This window comes from Triticum urartu, chromosome 1A, assembly GCF_056163025.1.
Source record: "Triticum urartu cultivar PI428250 chromosome 1A, HENAU_Tu73, whole genome shotgun sequence".
Lineage (NCBI taxonomy): Eukaryota > Viridiplantae > Streptophyta > Magnoliopsida > Poales > Poaceae > Triticum > Triticum urartu.
The window spans coordinates 78,721,953-78,743,762 of NC_141873.1; the positions used below are offsets into that span (position 1 = coordinate 78,721,953).

The 21,810-nt window shown below is 47.0% G+C and overlaps 1 pseudogene; it reads left to right on the plus strand.

The window, feature by feature from the left end:
- Positions 1–1,578: 1,578 nt before the first annotated feature.
- LOC125532717 (putative F-box/FBD/LRR-repeat protein At4g03220) lies at positions 1,579–21,738 on the plus strand (annotated as a pseudogene).
- Positions 21,739–21,810: the final 72 nt, after the last annotated feature.

Below are 21,810 nucleotides of genomic sequence, written 5' to 3' on the forward strand. Positions count from 1 at the left end.
ACGTGGTGCGTGCCTCATAAAAAAAGGCTCTACCCTCCTTCGTGCGCCATGTATTAGGAAGGACGCTTTTAATTTTGCTCGTAGTTACTCCCTCGGTCCTTATTACTCTACATATAAAAATTGTCGGAAGTCAAACTTCATAAAATTTGACCATATTTATAAAAAAATATCAACATCTACTATGATAAAGTTATATCATATGAAACTTTAAGTCATGGCGCATCTACTGATATTGATTTCACATTGTGAATGTTAATATGTTTTTCTATAAAGATAGTCAAACTTTATGAGGCTTGACTTCGGACAAATCTTATATGCAAACTAAAAAGAATCGAAGGAAGTATCTTTAACTTCATCAAGTTCCCTAATTATGAAGCTCTCTTGATCAATCGAGGTCTTCAGTTTTAAACTCAGCGCATAATTCTAACCGGTATGCCGGTGGAGTTCTTTGGTCAGTGCACGTCACTAGGTCGGTTCGTACATGGGGTGAGTGCCACCTTCGGTGTAGGACAATGTATGTGAAAGACAAAACATCGCGCATGATAGGTCGACGTGAGTGGTGTGTTGTCAACGCCTACTGTGGCGCTGTTCAAGGGCTTTGAGGGGCAGTGCCGCTCTTGCTGGCGAGCTGGTCGCGTTCTACCCACCCCATGCCCATCCTTCCACTTTCTCACTCTCAACGTTTCCATCGCCGCATACTCACATCTTCTTATTTATTGGTGTACAATTCTTTCTATTTTTTAACCTTTTTAATTCCGTAATTTTGTTATTAAAATAAAACTGATCGAAATGGAAAATGTTCAGGAATTCAAAAAAATGGTTCATGAATTTGAAAAATACTCATGAATATGAAAAAATGTTCACAAATTTAGATGTTTCATGAATTAGTTTTTTTAATTCTAAAAATGATCATGAATTCTAAAATCATTTGTGAATTCAAAAAATATTGACGATTTTTTTTTCAAAAATTCGAAAAAATATTCACAAAATTTTCAAATGGTTCACAATTCAAAAAATGTTCAGGTAATTTAAAAAACCTTCGTGAATTTAAAATTGTTCACCAATTTTAAAAAAATAAATAAAGAAGAAAATAAAAAAGAAAAGAAAAAGAACTTAAAAAACCAGTGGAGAAACAAAGAAAAAACCTGGCTGAAAGCTGCACAAAACCGGGTGGAAACTTCCAGACCAGTGGAAGAAGCTTGTTTTTTTAAGTTGAAGTGGAAGAAGCTTGGTATCTTTTTAGGGGGTAAATCAAGTTTATTCAGCAAACACCACATGGTGTGGGATATAGTTTAGGTCGTGGGGTTGGCCAAACCAAACGTGGTGTCTCGGACCCAATGAAAGTGCGAACTTGGCTAACCTATGTGCTTCATAATTGACAGCATGACCTTCAAACTGAAAATTACAATGAAGTAAAGATGCTCTAGCGGTGATCTCGCTAATAATAGCTCCGTAGTTCTCACGACTTTTGCCTTTCTTCAAGAAGCTTAGCCACCCTTTTTCTCATTAATAACAAAACTAATTATTTCGACAGGTAAACTTCCAGTCCAATGGGCCAGTCCACTAATAGCACGCTAAGAGTAACGCGTTTCTTGCCCGGCCCATTTGTATAAACCTAGGCCCACGGATTTGGCGACGTCGCCACTCGCCAGCCTTTTACCCCACCCGCAACCTGTAAGTGAGTAGGCGGCGACCCCACCTCTGGGATCCAGCCATTCCCCCATCCACCGGCAACGGCGATGGCGGCGGCAACTCCACCACACTTCCCATGTGAGCCTGTGAGCCGGAGCTCCTATGCGCCAAATCCTTCCTCCATGGAGCACTGCGACGGGGAGATCGCCGCGAAGCTTTCCAACGGCGGCAGCAGCGAGGACCGCCTCAACGCGGTTCCCAACGACCTTCTTATCTGTTGAACTATGAGATGGGCCTAGAGCCCATATGACAATTTCAGATTTGATCTCTAAGGGCCCATGTAGGTGGCATGACAAGGTGGTGGGAAGTTTAGTCCCATCCCGGAAGTGGAAGGAGAGTTGGAGTGGTTTATAAGGGATTCTCTTCCTCATGCCATTGGAGCTTGAGAAGAGATGAGGCCCTCGCGCACTCCTCCTCCTCCGCTCGCCTCGCCACGCCACGCCACGCCACGCCACGCCACGTCACGACGCGCCGCGCCGCGGGTTGCGGGATTGAGCCGAGCTCAGCTCACTCCTATGCGCTTCTTTTTGCCGGTTAGGAACGGAGAGTCTTTGACAGGTGGGGCCACGATCTGAGACGTCGGATCGTGGGCTACCGCACATATATATGTGGGGCGCTGCCAACCCTAGCCGCCACGAAACAGAACGCATCTCCGCCTCCACGCCCACGTCGTTCCTCTACTGTTGCTGCCGCCGGCGACTCCGTCCCGTTCACCGCGTACACGGTTGACGGGAGAGCAGGCCTCCGAAACCCCGCCTCTCCGGATCCTGTACGGGAGAGGGGCGATTAGGTTTTTGGGTAGCGACTACGCGACTGCTCGCTTCTGTTCATCTACGTCCACATCACCTTCGTCATCACCATGTCGACCGACGCCGACTGTGCCGCCGCTGAGAAGGCCGAAGCCTACAAGAAGGCCGCCGAGGATGCCGCGGCTACTGCCACCGCCACCGCCGCCGCATGGCCGATTGGAGGGTATACATCGTTTATCCCTCTCATGTTTCTTTCTGTTGTAGCAGTACCAGCGATATGCGTAGATGTTTCTACTATATGCGTAGTACATGCTCTGTTAGATCGTAACCAGTGTGTTATCAATGTTGTCAATGTCATGCTCATGATTTATTCATGGATTAATTTAATCGGAAAACTGCCTATTTGCTTATCAATCCAAAAACCTAATATGTGTAGGAGTTTTTCGAATTCTGGTTTTGCTGCTGCACTGAAACCGTCGCCGTTTACGGGGACGTACTTTAAGCGTTGGCAGACTAAAACCACCTTATGGCTCACTGCCATGAAAGTGTTCTGGGTCGCCGGTGTGACTCCCACAGGAACGATCGCTCCTGATCAGGAGAAGGCGTTCAAGGAGGCCACTGTCGTGTTCCTCGGGGCAGTTCTGAGCGTGATTGGAGATAAGCTGGTTGACGCATATTTGCATGTGCGGTCTGCCAAGGACTTGTGGGAGGCGCTCGAATCTAAGTTCGGGGCTGCCGATGCAGGGAGCGAGATGTATATTATAGAGCAGTTCCATGATTACAAGATGGTTGAAAACCGTCCTGTATTGGAGTAGGCTCATGAGATAATATGCATTGTTAAGGAGCTTGAGCTTCTTAAGTGCGAGTTACCGGGCAAGTTTGTCGCGGGCTGCATAATCGCTAAGCTTCCCAATTCCTGGAGGAACTTTGCCACCACTCTGAAACATCAGAGGCGTGAATTATCTATGGAGGATGTCATTGGCCATCTGAGTGTTGAGCAGAATTCAAGGGCAAAGGACTCGCACAGAAAAGGGGTCGAAGGAACTTCTGTGGCCAACATGGTGCATCAGAAGAACTCCAATTCTCACAAGCCCAAGGGAAAGAACGGTGTCCAACCGAGTGCCAACTTTAAGAAAAAGGGTAAGAAGACCTTCAAGAAGAACAAGAAGGATGAGGGCTGCTTTACTTGTGGTTCGCTTGCACATTGGGCCAACAAGTGCCCAAACAAGTATAAGAAGCAAAGGCAGGACTTCAAGTCTGTCAATATGATTGTGAGCAACAATGAGAGTGGTGCATCTGGGTACGGTAATTTATTTGCTGTATTTTCAGTTTGGCCGTCCACCGATTGGTGGGTGGACACAGGTGCAGGTGTTCATGTGTGTGCTGACATTTCATTGTTTTCTTCTTACCAGGCCACAGGTCACGGGTCCGTACTGATGGGGAATGGCGCGAGTGCTTCTGTTCTTGGTGTTGGCACGGTCGATCTGAAGTTTACTTCGGGAAGGATCGTGCAGCTGAAGAACGTGCAGCATGTCCCCGCCATCAAGAAGAACCTCGTTAGTGGCTCCCTTCTATGTAGAGAAGGGTTTAAGTTGGTATTCGAGTCTAATAAATTAGTTGTTACGAAATATGGACTATTTGTTGGAAAGGGTTATGAATGCGGAGGCATGTTCCGCCTTTCTCTTGCAGATCTATGTAATAAAGTCGTAAACAATATTCATTTGAGTGTTAATGAATCTGAAGTATGGCATTCACGCCTTTGTCACATTAGTTTTGGTGTTATGACACGGCTAGCGAAATCGAATTTAATCCCGAGTTTCACTTTAGCCAAAGGTTCTAAGTGCCATTCGTGTGTGCAATCTAAGCAACCTCGCAAGCCTCACAAGGTAGCAGAGGAGAGACACTTGGTGCCACTGGAACTCATACATTCTGATCTTTGTGAGATGAATGGTGTGTTGACTAAAGGTGGAAAGAAATATTTCATGACTTTGATAGATGATCCCACTAGATATTGCTATGTGTATCTGTTAAATACTAAAGATGAGGCTCTACACTGTTGGAAATATGCCCTAGAGGCAATAATAAATTAGTTATTATTATATTTCCTTGTTCATGATAATCGTTTATTATCCATGCTAGAATTGTATTGATAGGAAACTCAGATACATGTGTGGATACATAGACAACACCATGTCCCTAGTAAGCCTCTAGTTGACTAGCTCGTTGATCAATAGATGGTTACGGTTTCTTGACCATGGACATTGGATGTCGTTGATAACGGGATCACATCATTGGGAGAATGATGTGATGGACAAGATCCAATCCTAAGCCTAGCACAAAGATCGTGTAGTTCGTATGCTAAAGCTTTTCTAATGTCAAGTATCATTTCCTTAGACCATGAGATTGTGCAACTCCCGGATACCGTAGGAATACTTTGGGTGTGCCAAACATCACAACGTAACTGGGTGGCTATAAAGGTACACTACAGGTATCTCCAAAAGTGTCTGTTGGGTTGGCACGAATCGAGACTGGGATTTGTCACTCCGTGTAAACGGAGAGGTATCTCTGGGCCCACTCGGTAGGACATCATCATAATGTGCACAATGTGATCAAGGAGTTGATCACGGGATGATGTGTTACGGAACGAGTAAAAGAGACTTGCCGGTAACGAGATTGAACAAGGTATCGGGATACCGACGATCGAATCTCGGGCAAGTACAATACCGATAGACAAAGGGAATTGTATACGGAATTGATCGAATCCTCGACATCGTGGTTCATCCGATGAGATCATCGTGGAACATGTGGGAACCAACATGGGTATCCAGACCCTGCTGTTGGTTATTGACCGGAGAACGTCTCGGTCATGTCTGCATGGTTCCCGAACCCATAGGGTCTACACACTTAAGGTTCGATGATGCTAGGCTTATAAGGAATAGATATACGTGGTTACCGAATGTTGTTCGGAGTCCCGGATAAGATCTCGGACGTCACGAGGAGTTCCGGAATGGTCCGGAGGTAAAGATTTATATATGGGAAGTCCTGTTTTGGTCACCGGAAAAGTTTCAGGTTTTACCGGTAGTGTACCGGGACCACCAGAGGGGTCCGGGGGTCCACCAAGTGGGGCCACCAGCCCCGGAGGGCTGCATGGGCCAAGTGTGGGAGGGGACCAGCCCCAGGTGGGCTGGTGCACCCCCCCCACCAAGGCCCAAGGCGCCTCCAAGAGGGAAAGGGGGCAAACCCTAGGGCAGATGGGCCCTAAGGCCCACCCCTGGTGCGCCTCCCCCTCTCCCCCTTGTGGCCGCCACCCAGATGGGATCTGGGGGGCTGCCGCCACCCCTAGGGAGGGAACCCTAGGTGGGGGCGCAGCCCCTCCCCTCCCCCTATATATACTTGAGGTTTGGGCTGTCCATACACACGAGTTCCTCTCCTTCTTGGCGCAGCCCTACCCCTCTTCCTCCTCGTCTCTTGCGGTGCTTGGCGAAGCCCTGCTGGAGTATCACGCTGCTCCACCATCACCACGCCGTTGTGCTGCTGCTGGATGGAGTCTTCCTCAACCTCTCCCTCTCTCCTTGCTGGATCAAGGCATGGGAGACGTCGTCGGGCTGTACGTGTGTTGAACGCGGAGGTGCCGTCCATTCGGCACTAGGATCTCCGGTGATTTGGATCACGACGAGTACGACTCCTTCAACCCTGTTCTCTTGAACGCTTCCGCATAGCGATCTACAAGGGTATGTAGATGCACTCTCCTTCCCCTCGTTGTTGGTTTCTCCATAGATAGATCTTGGTGACACATAGGAAAATTTTGAATTTCTGCTACGTTCCCCAACAGTGGCATCATGAGCTAGGTCTATTGCATAGATTCTATGCACGAGTAGAACACAAAGTAGTTGTGGGCGTTGATTTTGTTCAATATGCTTACCGTTACTAGTCCAATCTTGGTTCGGCGGCATTGTGGGATGAAGCGGCCCGGACCGACCTTACACGTACTCTTACGTGAGACTGGTTCCACCGACTGACATGCACTAGTTGCATAAGGTGGCTAGCGGGTGTCTGTCTCTCCCACTTTAGTCGGATCGGATTCGATGAAAAGGGTCCTTATGAAGGGTAAATAGCAATTGACATATCACATTGTGGTTTTTGCGTAGGTAAGAAACGTTCGTGCTAGAAACCCATAGCAGCCACGTAAAACATGCAAACAACAATTAGAGGACGTCTAACTTGTTTTTGCAGGGTATGCTATGTGATGTGATATGGCCAAAAGGATGTGATGAATGATATATGTGATGTATGAGATTGATCATGTTCTTGTAATAGGAATCACGACTTGCATGTCGATGAGTATGACAACCGGCAGGAGCCATAGGAGTTGTCTTTATTTATTATATGACCTGCGTGTCATTGAACAACGCCATGTAATTACTTTACTTTATTGCTAACCGGTAGCCATAGTAGTAGACGTAATAGTTGGCGAGCAACTTCATGGAGACACGATGATGAAGATCATGATGATGGAGATCACGGTGTCATGCCGGTGACAAGATGATCATGGAGCCCGAAGATGAAGATCAAAGGAGCTATATGATATTGGCCATATCATGTCACTATTATTTGATTGCACGTGATGTTTATCATGTTTTTGCATCTTGTTTACCTAGAACGATGGTAGTAAATAAGATGATCCCTCATAATAATTTCAAGAAGGTGTTCCCCCTAACTGTGCACCGTTGCGATAGTTTGTTGTTTCGAAGCACCACGTGATGATCGGGTGTGATAGATTCTAACGTTCACATACAACGGGTGTAAGACAGATTTACACACGCGAAACACTTAGGTTGACTTGACGAGCCTAGCATGTACAGACATGGCCTCGGAACACAAGAGACTGAAAGGTAGAGCATGAGTCGTATGGTAGATACGATCAACATGAAGATGTTCACCGATGATGACTAGTCCGTCTCACGTGATGATCGGACACGGCCTAGTTGACTCGGATCATGTAATCACTTAGATGACTAGAGGGATGTCTATCTGAGTGGGAGTTCATAAGATGAACTTAATTATCCTGAACATAGTCAAAAGGTCTTCGCAAATTATGTCGTGGCTCGCGCTTTAGTTCTACTGTTTAGTTATGTTCCTAGAGAAAATATAGTTGAAAGTTGACAGTAGCAATTATGCGGACAGTAGAAAGCTTATGTCCTTAATGCACCGCTCAGTGTGCTGAACCCCAAACGTCGTTTGTGGATGTTACGAACATCGGACATACACGTTTAGATAACTACATGATAGTTCAATTAAACGGTTTAGAGTTGAGGCAACAAAGACGTTTTCCGAAACGTCGCGGAACATATGAGATGTTTCGAGGGCTGAAATTGGGATTTCAGGCTCGTGCCCACGTCAGGAAGTATGAGACCTCCGACGATTTTTCTTAGCCTGCAAACTAAGGGAGAAAAGCTCAATCGTTGAGCTTGTGCTCAGATTGTCTGAGTGCCACAATCACTCGAATCGAGTGGGAGTTGATCTTCCAGAGATAGTGATGTTTCTCCAAAGTCATTGCCACCAAGCTGCTAGAGCTTCGTGATGAACTATAACATATCAGGGATAGATATGAAGATCCTTGAAATACTCGCGATGTTTGACACCGCGAAAGTAGAAATCAAGAAGGAGCATCAATTGTTGATGGTTAGTGAAACCACTAGTTTCAAGAAGGGCAAGGGCAAGAAAGGGATACTTCATGGAACAACAAATCAGTTGCTGTTCTAGTGAAGAAACCCAAAGTTGAACCCAAGCCCGAGACTAAGTGCTTCTGTAATAAAGGGAACAACCACTGGAGCAGAATTACCCTAGATACTTGGTAGATGAGAAGGCTGGCAAAGTCGATAGAAGTATATTGGATATACATTGTGTTAATGTATACTTTACTAGTACTCCTAGTAGCACCAGGGTATTAGATACCGGTTCATTTGCTAAGTGTTAGTAACTCGAAATAAAAGCTACGGAATAAACGGAGACTAGCTAAAGGTCAGATGACGATATGTGTTGGAAGTATTTCCAAGGTTGATCAAATATCGTATGCTCCCTCTACCATCGAGATTGGTGTTTGCGTTGAGCATAGACATGATTGGATTATGTCTATCGCAATACGGTTATTCATTTAAGGAGAATAATGGTTACTCTGTTTATTTGAATAATACCTTCAATGGTCTTACACCTGAAATGAATGGTTTGTTGAATCTCGATCGTAGTGATACACATGTTCATGCCAAAAGATATAAGATAGTAATGATAGTACCACCTACTTGTGGCACTGCCACGTAAGTCATATCGGTATAAAACGCATGAAGAAGCTCCATATTGATGGATCTTTGGGCTCACTCGTTTTTGAAAAGTTTGAGACATGCGAACCATGTCTATTGGTGTATATGCATGAAGAAACTCCATGCAAATGGACCGTTTGGACTCACTTGATTTTGAATCACTTGAGACATGCAAATCATACCACATGGGCAAGATGACTGAAAGCCTCGTTTTCAGTAAAATGGAACTAGAAAGCAACTTGTTGGAAGTAATACATTTTGATGTGTGCAGTCCAATGAGTGCTGAGGCATGTAGTGGATATCGTTATATTCTTACTTCACAGATGATTTGAGTAGATGTTGAGTATATTTACTTGATGAATCACGAGTCTGAATTATTGAAAGGTTCAAGTAATTTCAGGGTGAAATTGAAAGATCGTCGTAACAAGAGGATAAAATATCTATGATATGATCATAGAGATGAATATCTGAATTACGAGTTTGGCACAGAATTAAGACATTGTGGAAATTGTTTCACAACTAATACAGCCTGGAACACCATAGTGTGATGGTGTGTCCGAACATCATAACTGCACCCTATTGGATATGATGCATACCATGATGTCTCTTATCGAATTACCATGATAGTTTATGGGTTAGGCATTAGAGACAACTGCATTCACTTTAAATAGGGCACCACGTAATTCCGATGAGATGACACCGTATGAACTATGGTTTAGAGAAACCTAAGCTGTCATTTCTTAAAAGTTTGGGGCTGCGACGCTTATGTGAAAAAGTTTCAGGCTGATAAGCTCGAACCCAAAGCGGATAAATGCATCTTCATAGGACACCCAAAACAGTTGGGTATACCTCCTGTCTCAGATCCGAAAGCAATAAGGGATTGTTTCTAGAATCGGGTCCTTTCTCGAGGAAAAGTTTCTCTCGAAAGAATTGAGTGGGAGGATGGTGGAGACTTGATAAGGTTGTTGAACCGTCTCTTCAACTAGTGTATAGCAAGGCACAAAGAGTTGTTCCTGTGGCACCTACACCAATTGAAGTGGAAGCTTATGATATTGTTCATGAGACTTCGGATCAAGTCACTCCCAAACCTCGTAGTATGACAAGGATGCGTACTACTTTAGAGTGGTACGTAATCCTGTCTTGGAAGTCATGTTGCTAGACAACAATGAACCTACGAGCCATGAAGAAGCGATGGTGGGCCCGGATTCCGATAAATGGCTCGAGGCCATAAAATCCGAGAGAGGATCCATGTATGAAAACAAAGTGTAGACTTTGGCAGAACGGCTCGATGGTCGTAAGGCTGTTGAGTACAGATGGATTTTAAAAGGAAGACGAACAATGATGGTAAGTATCACCATTAAGAAAGCTTGACTTGTCGTTAAGATTTTTTCCAACAAGTTCAAGGAGTTGACTATGATGAGACTTTCTCACTCGTAGCGATGCTAAGAGTCTGTTGGAATTATATTAGCGATTACTGCATTATTTATGAAATCTTGCAGATAGGATGTCAAAACATTGTTTCCTCGACGATTTTCTTGAGGAAAGGTTGTATGTGATACAACCAGAAGGTTTTGTCAATCCTGAAAGATGCTAATAAGTATGCAAAGCTCCAGCAATCCTTCTAAGGACTGGAGTAAGCATCTCGGAGTTGGAATGCATGCTTGGATGAGATGATCAAAGATTTTGGGTGTATACAAAGTTTATGAGAAACTTGTATTTCCAAAGAAGTGAGTGGGAGCACTATAGAATTTCTGATGAATATATGTTGTTGACATGTTGTTGATCAGAAATGACGTAGAATTTCTCGAAAGCATATAGGGTTATTTGGAAAGTGTTTTTCAATGGAAAGCCTGGATTAAGCTACTTGAACATTGAGCATCAAGATCTATAAGGATAGATCAAAACGCTTAATGATACTTTCAAATGAGCACATACCTTGACATGATCTTGAAGGTGTTCAAGATGGATCAGTCAAAGAAGGAGTACTTGCCTGAGTTGTAAGGTATGAAGTTAAGACTTAAAGCTCGACCACGGCAGAAGAAAGAGAAAGGACGAATGTCGTCCCCTATGCTTTTGTCATAGGCTCTATACGGTATGCCATGCTGAGTACCACACCTGATGTGTTCCTTGCCACATATCTGGCAAGAGGGTACAAAGGTGATCTAGGAGTAGATCACCAGATAGCGGTCTAAATTATCCTTAGAGGAATAAGGATATGTTTCTCGGTTATGGAGGTGATAAAGAGTTCGACGTAAAGAGTTACGTCGATGCAAGCTTAAACACCTATCCGGATAGCTCTGAGTAGAGATACCGGATACGTATAATGGAACAACAATTTAGAATAGCTCCAAGTAGAACAGTTATTTGAAATGGCTCCAAATGTAGCGTAGTAGTTGCATCTACAAGATGATATAGAAATTTGCGAAGTACATACGAATCTGAATGTTGCAGACCCGTTGACTGAAACCTCTCTCACAAGCAAAACATGATCAAACCCAGAACTCATTGAGTCTTAATCACATGATGATGTGAACTAGTTTAGTGACACTAGTAAACTCTTTGGATGTTGGTCACATGGTGATGTGACCTGTGAGTGTTAATCACATGGCGATGTGAACTAGATTATTGACTCTAGTGCAAGTGGGAGACTGTTGGAAATATGCCCTAGAGGCAATAATAAATTAGTTATTATTATATTTCCTTGTTCATGATAATCGTTTATTATCCATGCTAGAATTGTATTGATAGGAAACTCAGATACATGTGTGGATACATAGACAACACCATGTCCCTAGTAAGCCTCTAGTTGACTAGCTCGTTGATCAATAGATGGTTACGGTTTCCTGACCATGGACATTGGATGTCGTTGATAATGGGATCACATCATTGGGAGAATGATGTGATGGACAAGACCCAATCCTAAGCCTAGCACAAAGATCGTGTAGTTCGTATGCTAAAGCTTTTCTAATGTCAAGTATCATTTCCTTAGACCATGAGATTGTGCAACTCCCGGATACCGTAGGAATACTTTGGGTGTGCCAAACGTCACAACGTAACTGGGTGCCTATAAAGGTACACTACAGGTATCTCCAAAAGTGTCTGTTGGGTTGGCACGAATCGAGACTGGGATTTGTCACTCCGTGTAAACGGAGAGGTATCTCTGGGCCCGCTCGGTAGGACATCATCATAATGTGCACAATGTGATCAAGGAGTTGATCACGGGATGATGTGTTACGGAACGAGTAAAAGAGACTTGCCGGTAACGAGATTGAACAAGGTATCGGGATACCGACGATCGAATCTCGGGCAAGTACAATACCGATAGACAAAGGGAATTGTATACGGGATTGATCGAATCCTCGACGTCGTGGTTCATCTGATGAGATCATCGTGGAACATGTGGGAACCAACATGGGTATCCAGATCCCGCTATTGGTTATTGACCGGAGAACGTCTCGGTCATGTCTGCATGGTTCCCGAACCCGTAGGGTCTACACACTTAAGGTTCGATGACGCTAGGGTTATAAGGAATAGATATACGTGGTTACCGAATGTTGTTCGGAGTCCCGGATGAGATCCTGGACGTCACGAGGAGTTCCGGAATGGTCCGGAGGTAAAGATTTATATATGGGAAGTCCTGTTTTGGTCATCGGAAAAGTTTCGGGCTTTACCGGTAGTGTACCGGGACCACCGGAGGGGTCCGGGGGTCCACCAAGTGGGGCCACTAGCCCCGGAGGGCTGCATGGGACAAGTGTGGGAGGGGACCAGCCCCAGGTGGGCTGGTGCGCCCCCCCACCAAGGCCCAAGGCGCCTCCAAGAGGGAAAGGGGGCAAACCCTAGGGCAGATGGGCCCTAAGGCCCACCCCAGGTGCGCCTCCCCCTCTCCCCCTTGTGGCCGCCACCCAGATGGGATCTGGGGGGCTGCCGCCACCCCTAGGGAGGGAACCCTAGGTGGGGGCGCAGCCCCTCCCCTCCCCCTATATATACTTGAGGTTTGGGCTGCCCATACACACGAGTTCCTCTCCTTCTTGGCGTAGCCCTACCCCTCTTCCTCCTCGTCTCTTGTGGTGCTTGGCGAAGCCCTGCTGGAGTATCACGCTCCTCCACCATCACCACGCCGTTGTGCTGCTGCTGGATGGAGTCTTCCTCAACCTCTCCCTCTCTCCTTGCTGGATCAAGGCATGGGAGACGTCGTCGGGCTGTACGTGTGTTGAACGCGGAGGTGCCGTTCGTTCGGCACTAGGATCTCCGGTGATTTGGATCGCGACGAGTACGACTCCTTCAACCCCGTTCTCTTGAACGCTTCCGCATAGCGATCTACAAGGGTATGTAGATGCACTCTCCTTCCCCTCGTTGCTGGTTTCTCCATAGATAGATCTTGGTGACACGTAGGAAAATTTTGAATTTCTGCTACGTTCCCCAACATACACTACTTCAAAATCTATAAGGCAGAAGTTGAGAATCAACTTGAAAAGAAAATTAAACGAGTCCGGTCAAATCATGGTGGAGAGTACTTCTCGAAAGAGTTTGATGCCTTTTGTGCGGAACACGGCATTATTCACGAGAGGACGCCTCCCTACTCACCCCAGTCAAACGGGGTTGCCGAGCAGAAAAACCGTACTCTAACTGATTTGGTTAACGCCATGTTAGATACATCGGGTTTATCCAAGGCATGGTGGGGGAGGCTATAATGACATCCTGTCATGTCCTGAATAAAGTTTCGACAAAGGATAACGAGATCACTCCTTACGAGAAGTGGACCAAGAGAAGGACAACACTCTCGTACTTACGTACCTGGGGCTGCTTGGCGAAAGTTAATGTGCTGATCCCCAAAAAGCGTAAACTTGGACCAAAGACTGTGGACTGTGTTAATTTGGGCTACACTATGAATAGTGTTGGCTATAGATTTCTAGTAGTGAAATCTGAGGTACCTGGCATGAAAGTCGGTACAATTATGGAGTCTAAAGATGCTACATTCTTTGAGGACATTTTTCCCATGAGAGATGTACAAAGCACTTCTAGACAGGAATCTGAGGAGACTCCTGAACCTGCCATTCCGATGGAATATTATAATCAAACACATGATGAAAATCCTGAGGAGGATAATGAGGAATCCCTTGGTAGGGGCAAGAGACAAAGGACTGTAAAGACCTTTGGTGATGATTTCTTCATATACCTCGTGGAGGATAATCCCACTTCTATTTCAGAAGCGTATGCATCTCCAGAAGCTGACTACTGGAAGGATGCGGTCCGTAGCGAGATGGATTCCATCATGGCTAACGGGACTTGGGAGCTTACTGAACGTCCTTATGGTTGCAAACCATTAGGGTGCAAGTGGGTGTTCAAGAAGAAGCTTAGGCCAGATGGTACGATAGAAAAGTACAAGGCTAGGCTTGTGGCCAAGGGCTACGCCCAGAAAGAAGAAGAAGATTTCTTTGACACTTATTCACCTGTGGCCAGACTGACCACCATTCGAGTATTACTCTCGTTGGCGGCCTCGCATGGTCTTCTCATTCATCAAATGGATGTTAAGACGGCTTTCCTGAATGGAGAGCTAAAGGAGGAAATCTATATGCAACAGCCTGATGGCTTTGTGATGGATGGTCAGGAAGGAAAGGTGTGTAAGTTGGTGAAATCTTTGTATGGCCTGAGACAAGCGCCTAAGCAATGGCATGACAAGTTTAATGAAACGTTGACATTTGTTGGCTTTGTTGCTAATGAGGCTGACAAATGTGTATACTATCGCTATGGTGGGGGCGAAGGAGTTATACTGTGTTTGTATGTTGATGACATACTGATATTTGGGACTAATCTCAAGTTAATCGAGGAGGTTAAGTCTTTCCTATCTCAGAACTTTGAGATGAAGGACCTTGGAGTGGCTGATGTTATCTTGAACATCAAGCTATTGAGAGATGATGAGGGTGGGATTACACTTTTGCAATCCCATTATGTTGAGAAGGTGTTGAGTCATTTTGGATATTCGTACTGCAAACCGTCTCAAACACCATATGATTCTAGTGTGCTGATTCGAAAGTCTAAAGGCACAGCTATAGATCAATTGAGATACTCTCAGATTGTTGGTTCACTACAGTATCTAGCGAGCGCAACGAGGCCTGACATCGCATTTGCTATTAGCAAACTGAGCCGATTTGTTTCCAAACCAGGTGATGTACATTGGCGTGCTCTTGAGAGAGTTATGCGCTATCTGAAAGGTACTATGAACTATGGACTTCACTATACCGGATACCCGTCGGTACTTGAAGGGTATAGTGATGCGAATTGGATCTCTGATGCTGATGAGATGAAGGCCACAACTGGGTATATATTTACTCTTGGAGGTGGTGCTGTTTCCTGGAAGTCTTGCAAGCAAACGATCTTAACAAGATCGACAATGGAAGCAGAATTAACAGCATTAGACACATCGGGTGGCGAAGCAGAATGGCTTTGAGATCTGTTGATGGACTTGCCAGTGGTTGAGAAGCCGGTTCCGGCCATCCTTATGAACTGTGACAATCAAATAGTTATTGTCAAGGTGAAGAGTTCAAAGGACAACATGAAGTCCAACAAACACATAAGAATGGGATTGAAAGCTGTCAGAAAATTGAGGAACTCCGGAGTGATAGCGTTGGATTATATTCAAACGGCTAAGAATCTGGCAGATCCCTTTACTAAAGGGCTATCACGTGTTGTGATAGATAACGCATAAGGGAGATGGGTATGAGACCCACATGAGTTGCCATGGTAGTAACCCAACCTATGTGATCGGAGATCCCGTGAAGTAGGACCTGGGAAAACAAGCCAGTGGTGAACTGAGGAGAGTAACTTTACTAACCCACTCTGTTGGAGATGCAATACTCTCGGAAACTGTATGGAAGGATGACTACTGTCTTAATGTGTTCCAAGGCTTATATGCATAAGCAAGATGCTATCCTATAGAGCGATCTTTGGAGGAACACACCTATATGAGCCCGACTGCTGGTCACAGTCTATGAGATTGGAGTGATCTCTAGCAAGCTCATGAACAGGCCAGGAGTGTGACTAATATGCTCTACCTGAGGGGTTGGCCTTCGGCAGCCTCGTATCAGTGAGACTTGTGGTGAAACTTCTTGACGCCAAACTGACAATTCAAGGCATAGTCCATTGTTCAGTTGTTAAGGAGTGTAACTACTTGGTCTAGGTGGAGCTCAACCTTAATCGGTCTCCACTGAGATGCTGGTATATCAAAACAGCGTTTGGAACAAAGGACAAACTGGGCCCCTGAGATCTGGTGGGAGATTGTTGAGCTATGAGACGGGCCTAGAGCCCATATGACAATTTCAAATTTGATCTCTAAGGGCCCATGTAGGTGGCATGACAAGGTGGTGGGAAGTTTAGTCCCACCCCGGAAGTGGAAGGAGAGTTGTAGTGGTTTATAAGGGATTCTCTTTCTCATGCCATTGGAGCTTGAGAAGAGATGAGGCCCTCGCGCACTCCTCCTCTGCTCGGCTCGCCATGCCGCGCCGCGGGATTGAGCCGAGCCGAGCCGAGCTCCTATGCGCTTCTTTTTGCCGGTGAGGAACGGAGAGTCTTTGATAGGTGGGGCCACGATCTGAGACGTCGGACCGTGGGCTACCGATTTGAATGTGGGTTCAGCCCACGTCTCTCCACGCGCAGCCGCACATATATATGTGGGGCGCTGCCAACCCTAGCCGCCACGAAACAGAACCCATCTCCGCCTCCACGCCCACGTCGTTCCTCTGCTGCTGCTGCCGCCGGCGACTCCGTCCCGTTCACTGCGTACACGGTTGACGGGAGAGCAGGCCTCCGAAACCCCGCCTCTCCGGATCCTGTACGGGAGAGGGGCGATTAGGTTCTTGGGTAGCGACTACGCGACTGCTTGCTTCTGTTCATCTACGTCCACATCACCTTCATCATCACCATGTCGACCGACGCCGACCGTGCCGCCGCTGAGAAGGCCGAAGCCGACAAGAAGGCCGCCGTGGATGCCGCGGCTACTGCCACCACCACCGCCGCCGCATGGCCGATTGGAGGGTATACATCGTTTATCCCTCTCATGTTTCTTTCTGTTGTAGCAGTACTAGCGATATGCGTATATGTTTCTACTATATGCGTAGTACATGCTCTGTTAGATCGTAACCAGCATGTTATCAATGCTGTCAATATCATGCTCATGATTTATTTATGGATTAATTTAATCGAAAAACTGCCTATTTGCTTATCGTTATCGACATCCTTCTCAAGCTTCGCGACGCTGCCGTCGCCGCTCGGACCAGCGTCCTCTCCAGCCGCTGGCGCCGCGTCTGGACGCTACTACCAGAGAGCTCCACTCCCCCCCCTCTCTCGGAAACTGTATGGAAGGATGACTACTGTCTTAATGTGTTCCAAGGCTTATATGCATAAGCAAGATGCTATCCTATAGAGCGATCTTTGGAGGAACACACCTATATGAGCCCGACTGCTGGTCACAGTCTATGAGATTGGAGTGATCTCTAGCAAGCTCATGAACAGGCCAGGAGTGTGACTAATATGCTCTACCTGAGGGGTTGGCCTTCGGCAGCCTCGTATCAGTGAGACTTGTGGTGAAACTTCTTGACGCCAAACTGACAATTCAAGGCATAGTCCATTGTTCAGTTGTTAAGGAGTGTAACTACTTGGTCTAGGTGGAGCTCAACCTTAATCGGTCTCCACTGAGATGCTGGTATATCAAAACAGCGTTTGGAACAAAGGACAAACTGGGCCCCTGAGATCTGGTGGGAGATTGTTGAGCTATGAGACGGGCCTAGAGCCCATATGACAATTTCAAATTTGATCTCTAAGGGCCCATGTAGGTGGCATGACAAGGTGGTGGGAAGTTTAGTCCCACCCCGGAAGTGGAAGGAGAGTTGTAGTGGTTTATAAGGGATTCTCTTTCTCATGCCATTGGAGCTTGAGAAGAGATGAGGCCCTCGCGCACTCCTCCTCTGCTCGGCTCGCCATGCCGCGCCGCGGGATTGAGCCGAGCCGAGCCGAGCTCCTATGCGCTTCTTTTTGCCGGTGAGGAACGGAGAGTCTTTGATAGGTGGGGCCACGATCTGAGACGTCGGACCGTGGGCTACCGATTTGAATGTGGGTTCAGCCCACGTCTCTCCACGCGCAGCCGCACATATATATGTGGGGCGCTGCCAACCCTAGCCGCCACGAAACAGAACCCATCTCCGCCTCCACGCCCACGTCGTTCCTCTGCTGCTGCTGCCGCCGGCGACTCCGTCCCGTTCACTGCGTACACGGTTGACGGGAGAGCAGGCCTCCGAAACCCCGCCTCTCCGGATCCTGTACGGGAGAGGGGCGATTAGGTTCTTGGGTAGCGACTACGCGACTGCTTGCTTCTGTTCATCTACGTCCACATCACCTTCATCATCACCATGTCGACCGACGCCGACCGTGCCGCCGCTGAGAAGGCCGAAGCCGACAAGAAGGCCGCCGAGGATGCCGCGGCTACTGCCACCACCACCGCCGCCGCATGGCCGATTGGAGGGTATACATCGTTTATCCCTCTCATGTTTCTTTCTGTTGTAGCAGTACTAGCGATATGCGTATATGTTTCTACTATATGCGTAGTACATGCTCTGTTAGATCGTAACCAGCATGTTATCAATGCTGTCAATATCATGCTCATGATTTATTTATGGATTAATTTAATCGAAAAACTGCCTATTTGCTTATCGTTATCGACATCCTTCTCAAGCTTCGCGACGCTGCCGTCGCCGCTCGGACCAGCGTCCTCTCCAGCCGCTGGCGCCGCGTCTGGACGCTACTACCAGAGAGCTCCACTCCCCCCCCCTCTCTCGGAAACTGTATGGAAGGATGACTACTGTCTTAATGTGTTCCAAGGCTTATATGCATAAGCAAGATGCTATCCTATAGAGCGATCTTTGGAGGAACACACCTATATGAGCCCGACTGCTGGTCACAGTCTATGAGATTGGAGTGATCTCTAGCAAGCTCATGAACAGGCCAGGAGTGTGACTAATATGCTCTACCTGAGGGGTTGGCCTTCGGCAGCCTCGTATCAGTGAGACTTGTGGTGAAACTTCTTGACGCCAAACTGACAATTCAAGGCATAGTCCATTGTTCAGTTGTTAAGGAGTGTAACTACTTGGTCTAGGTGGAGCTCAACCTTAATCGGTCTCCACTGAGATGCTGGTATATCAAAACAGCGTTTGGAACAAAGGACAAACTGGGCCCCTGAGATCTGGTGGGAGATTGTTGAGCTATGAGACGGGCCTAGAGCCCATATGACAATTTCAAATTTGATCTCTAAGGGCCCATGTAGGTGGCATGACAAGGTGGTGGGAAGTTTAGTCCCACCCCGGAAGTGGAAGGAGAGTTGTAGTGGTTTATAAGGGATTCTCTTTCTCATGCCATTGGAGCTTGAGAAGAGATGAGGCCCTCGCGCACTCCTCCTCTGCTCGGCTCGCCATGCCGCGCCGCGGGATTGAGCCGAGCCGAGCCGAGCTCCTATGCGCTTCTTTTTGCCGGTGAGGAACGGAGAGTCTTTGATAGGTGGGGCCACGATCTGAGACGTCGGACCGTGGGCTACCGATTTGAATGTGGGTTCAGCCCACGTCTCTCCACGCGCAGCCGCACATATATATGTGGGGCGCTGCCAACCCTAGCCGCCACGAAACAGAACCCATCTCCGCCTCCACGCCCACGTCGTTCCTCTGCTGCTGCTGCCGCCGGCGACTCCGTCCCGTTCACTGCGTACACGGTTGACGGGAGAGCAGGCCTCCGAAACCCCGCCTCTCCGGATCCTGTACGGGAGAGGGGCGATTAGGTTCTTGGGTAGTGACTACGCGACTGCTTGCTTCTGTTCATCTACGTCCACATCACCTTCATCATCACCATGTCGACCGACGCCGACCGTGCCGCCGCTGAGAAGGCCGAAGCCGACAAGAAGGCCGCCGAGGATGCCGCGGCTACTGCCACCACCACCGCCGCCGCATGGCCGATTGGAGGGTATACATCGTTTATCCCTCTCATGTTTCTTTCTGTTGTAGCAGTACTAGCGATATGCGTAGATGTTTCTACTATATGCGTAGTACATGCTCTGTTAGATCGTAACCAGCATGTTATCAATGCTGTCAATATCATGCTCATGATTTATTTATGGATTAATTTAATCGAAAAACTGCCTATTTGCTTATCGTTATCGACATCCTTCTCAAGCTTCGCGACGCTGCCGTCGCCGCTCGGACCAGCGTCCTCTCCAGCCGCTGGCGCCGCGTCTGGACGCTACTACCAGAGAGCTCCACCCCCCCCCCCCCCCCCCCACACACACACACACACCGAGAGTGACCCTCAACCTCGCCCTCGTCGCCGAAGCGCCGGCCCTCAGCCGCCTCGACGTGCGCGTCATGGAAGCCAGTCACACCACCCCTGAGTCCATGGCGGCCTGGCTTCCCATCGCCGCACGCCGCATCTCGGGCGATTTACTCCTCGTATTGCAGACCAACATACCAGACTACGAGGTCTGGGAAAGAGGCGCCCTTGAGCTGCCATGCTTCGAGAACGCCACCTCGATCACCCTCGAACTAGAGGGTCTTGGCCTCACGATGCCGCCTTCCGGCATATTCGCCCGGCTCACCAATCTCCAGCTAGGTTGCATCCGGCTACGTGGTCCGAGCATGCTCGGCGAGGCTGTCTCCTCGCCGCGCTGCCCGGCGTTACAGAAACTGACTCTCAGTGGTACCTCGGGTCTGGGCAACTTGACCATCCACTCGGAATCTCTCTTGGAAATGACACTGACGCGCGTGCACGGCTTGCAGCAGCTCAATGTCACAGCGCCGACACTCAAACAGTTAGAAGTGCTGTCCTGCTTTACTAAAGGTAGGATGATTTTGATCCTACCGGTTGCAAACATCTCCGCCCCTCAGCTGGAATCCCTCATGTGGTGGGATGATTCTGATCCAAAGTTCACCCAGCTCGGCAAGATGGAAAATCTACAGTGCCTGAGCACCTTCCCTTTTACTATATATGAAGAAACTGACCATGTACGCGAGTTACAGAATAGCTACTGTACAAGGCTTTTGCGGCGCTTTGAGCTCATCCACAGTCTCAGATTCCAACTTGTGAATGATCTGGTGAGTTGATTCTTATGTGAGTTATGCCATCAACGCATAAACTTGCAGTTCAGTTTAAGGAATGTGTCATAAGCATACAAAATTGTCAACTTATTTTTCTTTGCCTCAGTCCGTGAAAAATTGCTTTGTGCATCCAATCGTTTATCCTCCCTAGTAGCATGATATCCTTGGATATGCCAGTACTTTTTACTTCCTTTGAGTAGTTAGCATTGAATTACACACTAGCAGTACTAGTATACGGTTATTCCTTATCATGGGGGGACATGAGCTCGAACTTGATAGCTTAAAAGAATCATTTCTTGTTTGTTATTGACTTTGTAAACGAGATGCTTGTGTCCTTCCCAAGTTTCTAACTATTGCAAATAAATAATCCCTTTTTGTGACTTCCTATGAATCTACAGGAGGACATTATTACTAACCAACAGTACCTGATGGAAGACATTACCGGGCTCCCAGACATTACATTCATGTTCCTGGATATAACGGGAAACGGGCATTCCTTTGTACCCAGTTCATTCCATCTTCTCAGGATGTGTACTGGTTTGAGAAAGTTGTCTCTTACATTTTGTGGCACAACTATACGCCCGGAGGTAATACTATCCCTACTTTTTTTTAAATCTAATACCTGGGTATATTTCTTGACACACCTATGCTTGAGCTGCAAGTTGCTCTACACTAGGCTCTGGACTGATACCGAATGTTGTGCTCGAAATTATATCTGTGGCAGATATATGGGCATATGGCTTATGTATCTCCCATTGGCATTGCATGTTAATTGCGTTGGTATTTATTTGGTAATAGGTTTCAGATTTAAAGATTGTTATGTCTGTTGAAAATGAGAAAAACTATTGGGCATGATTCAGGATTTTGTTTCCAACAAAAGAAACGGTGTACCTCCTTCATTTTCTCTGCATTTCTTCAAGATCGTTC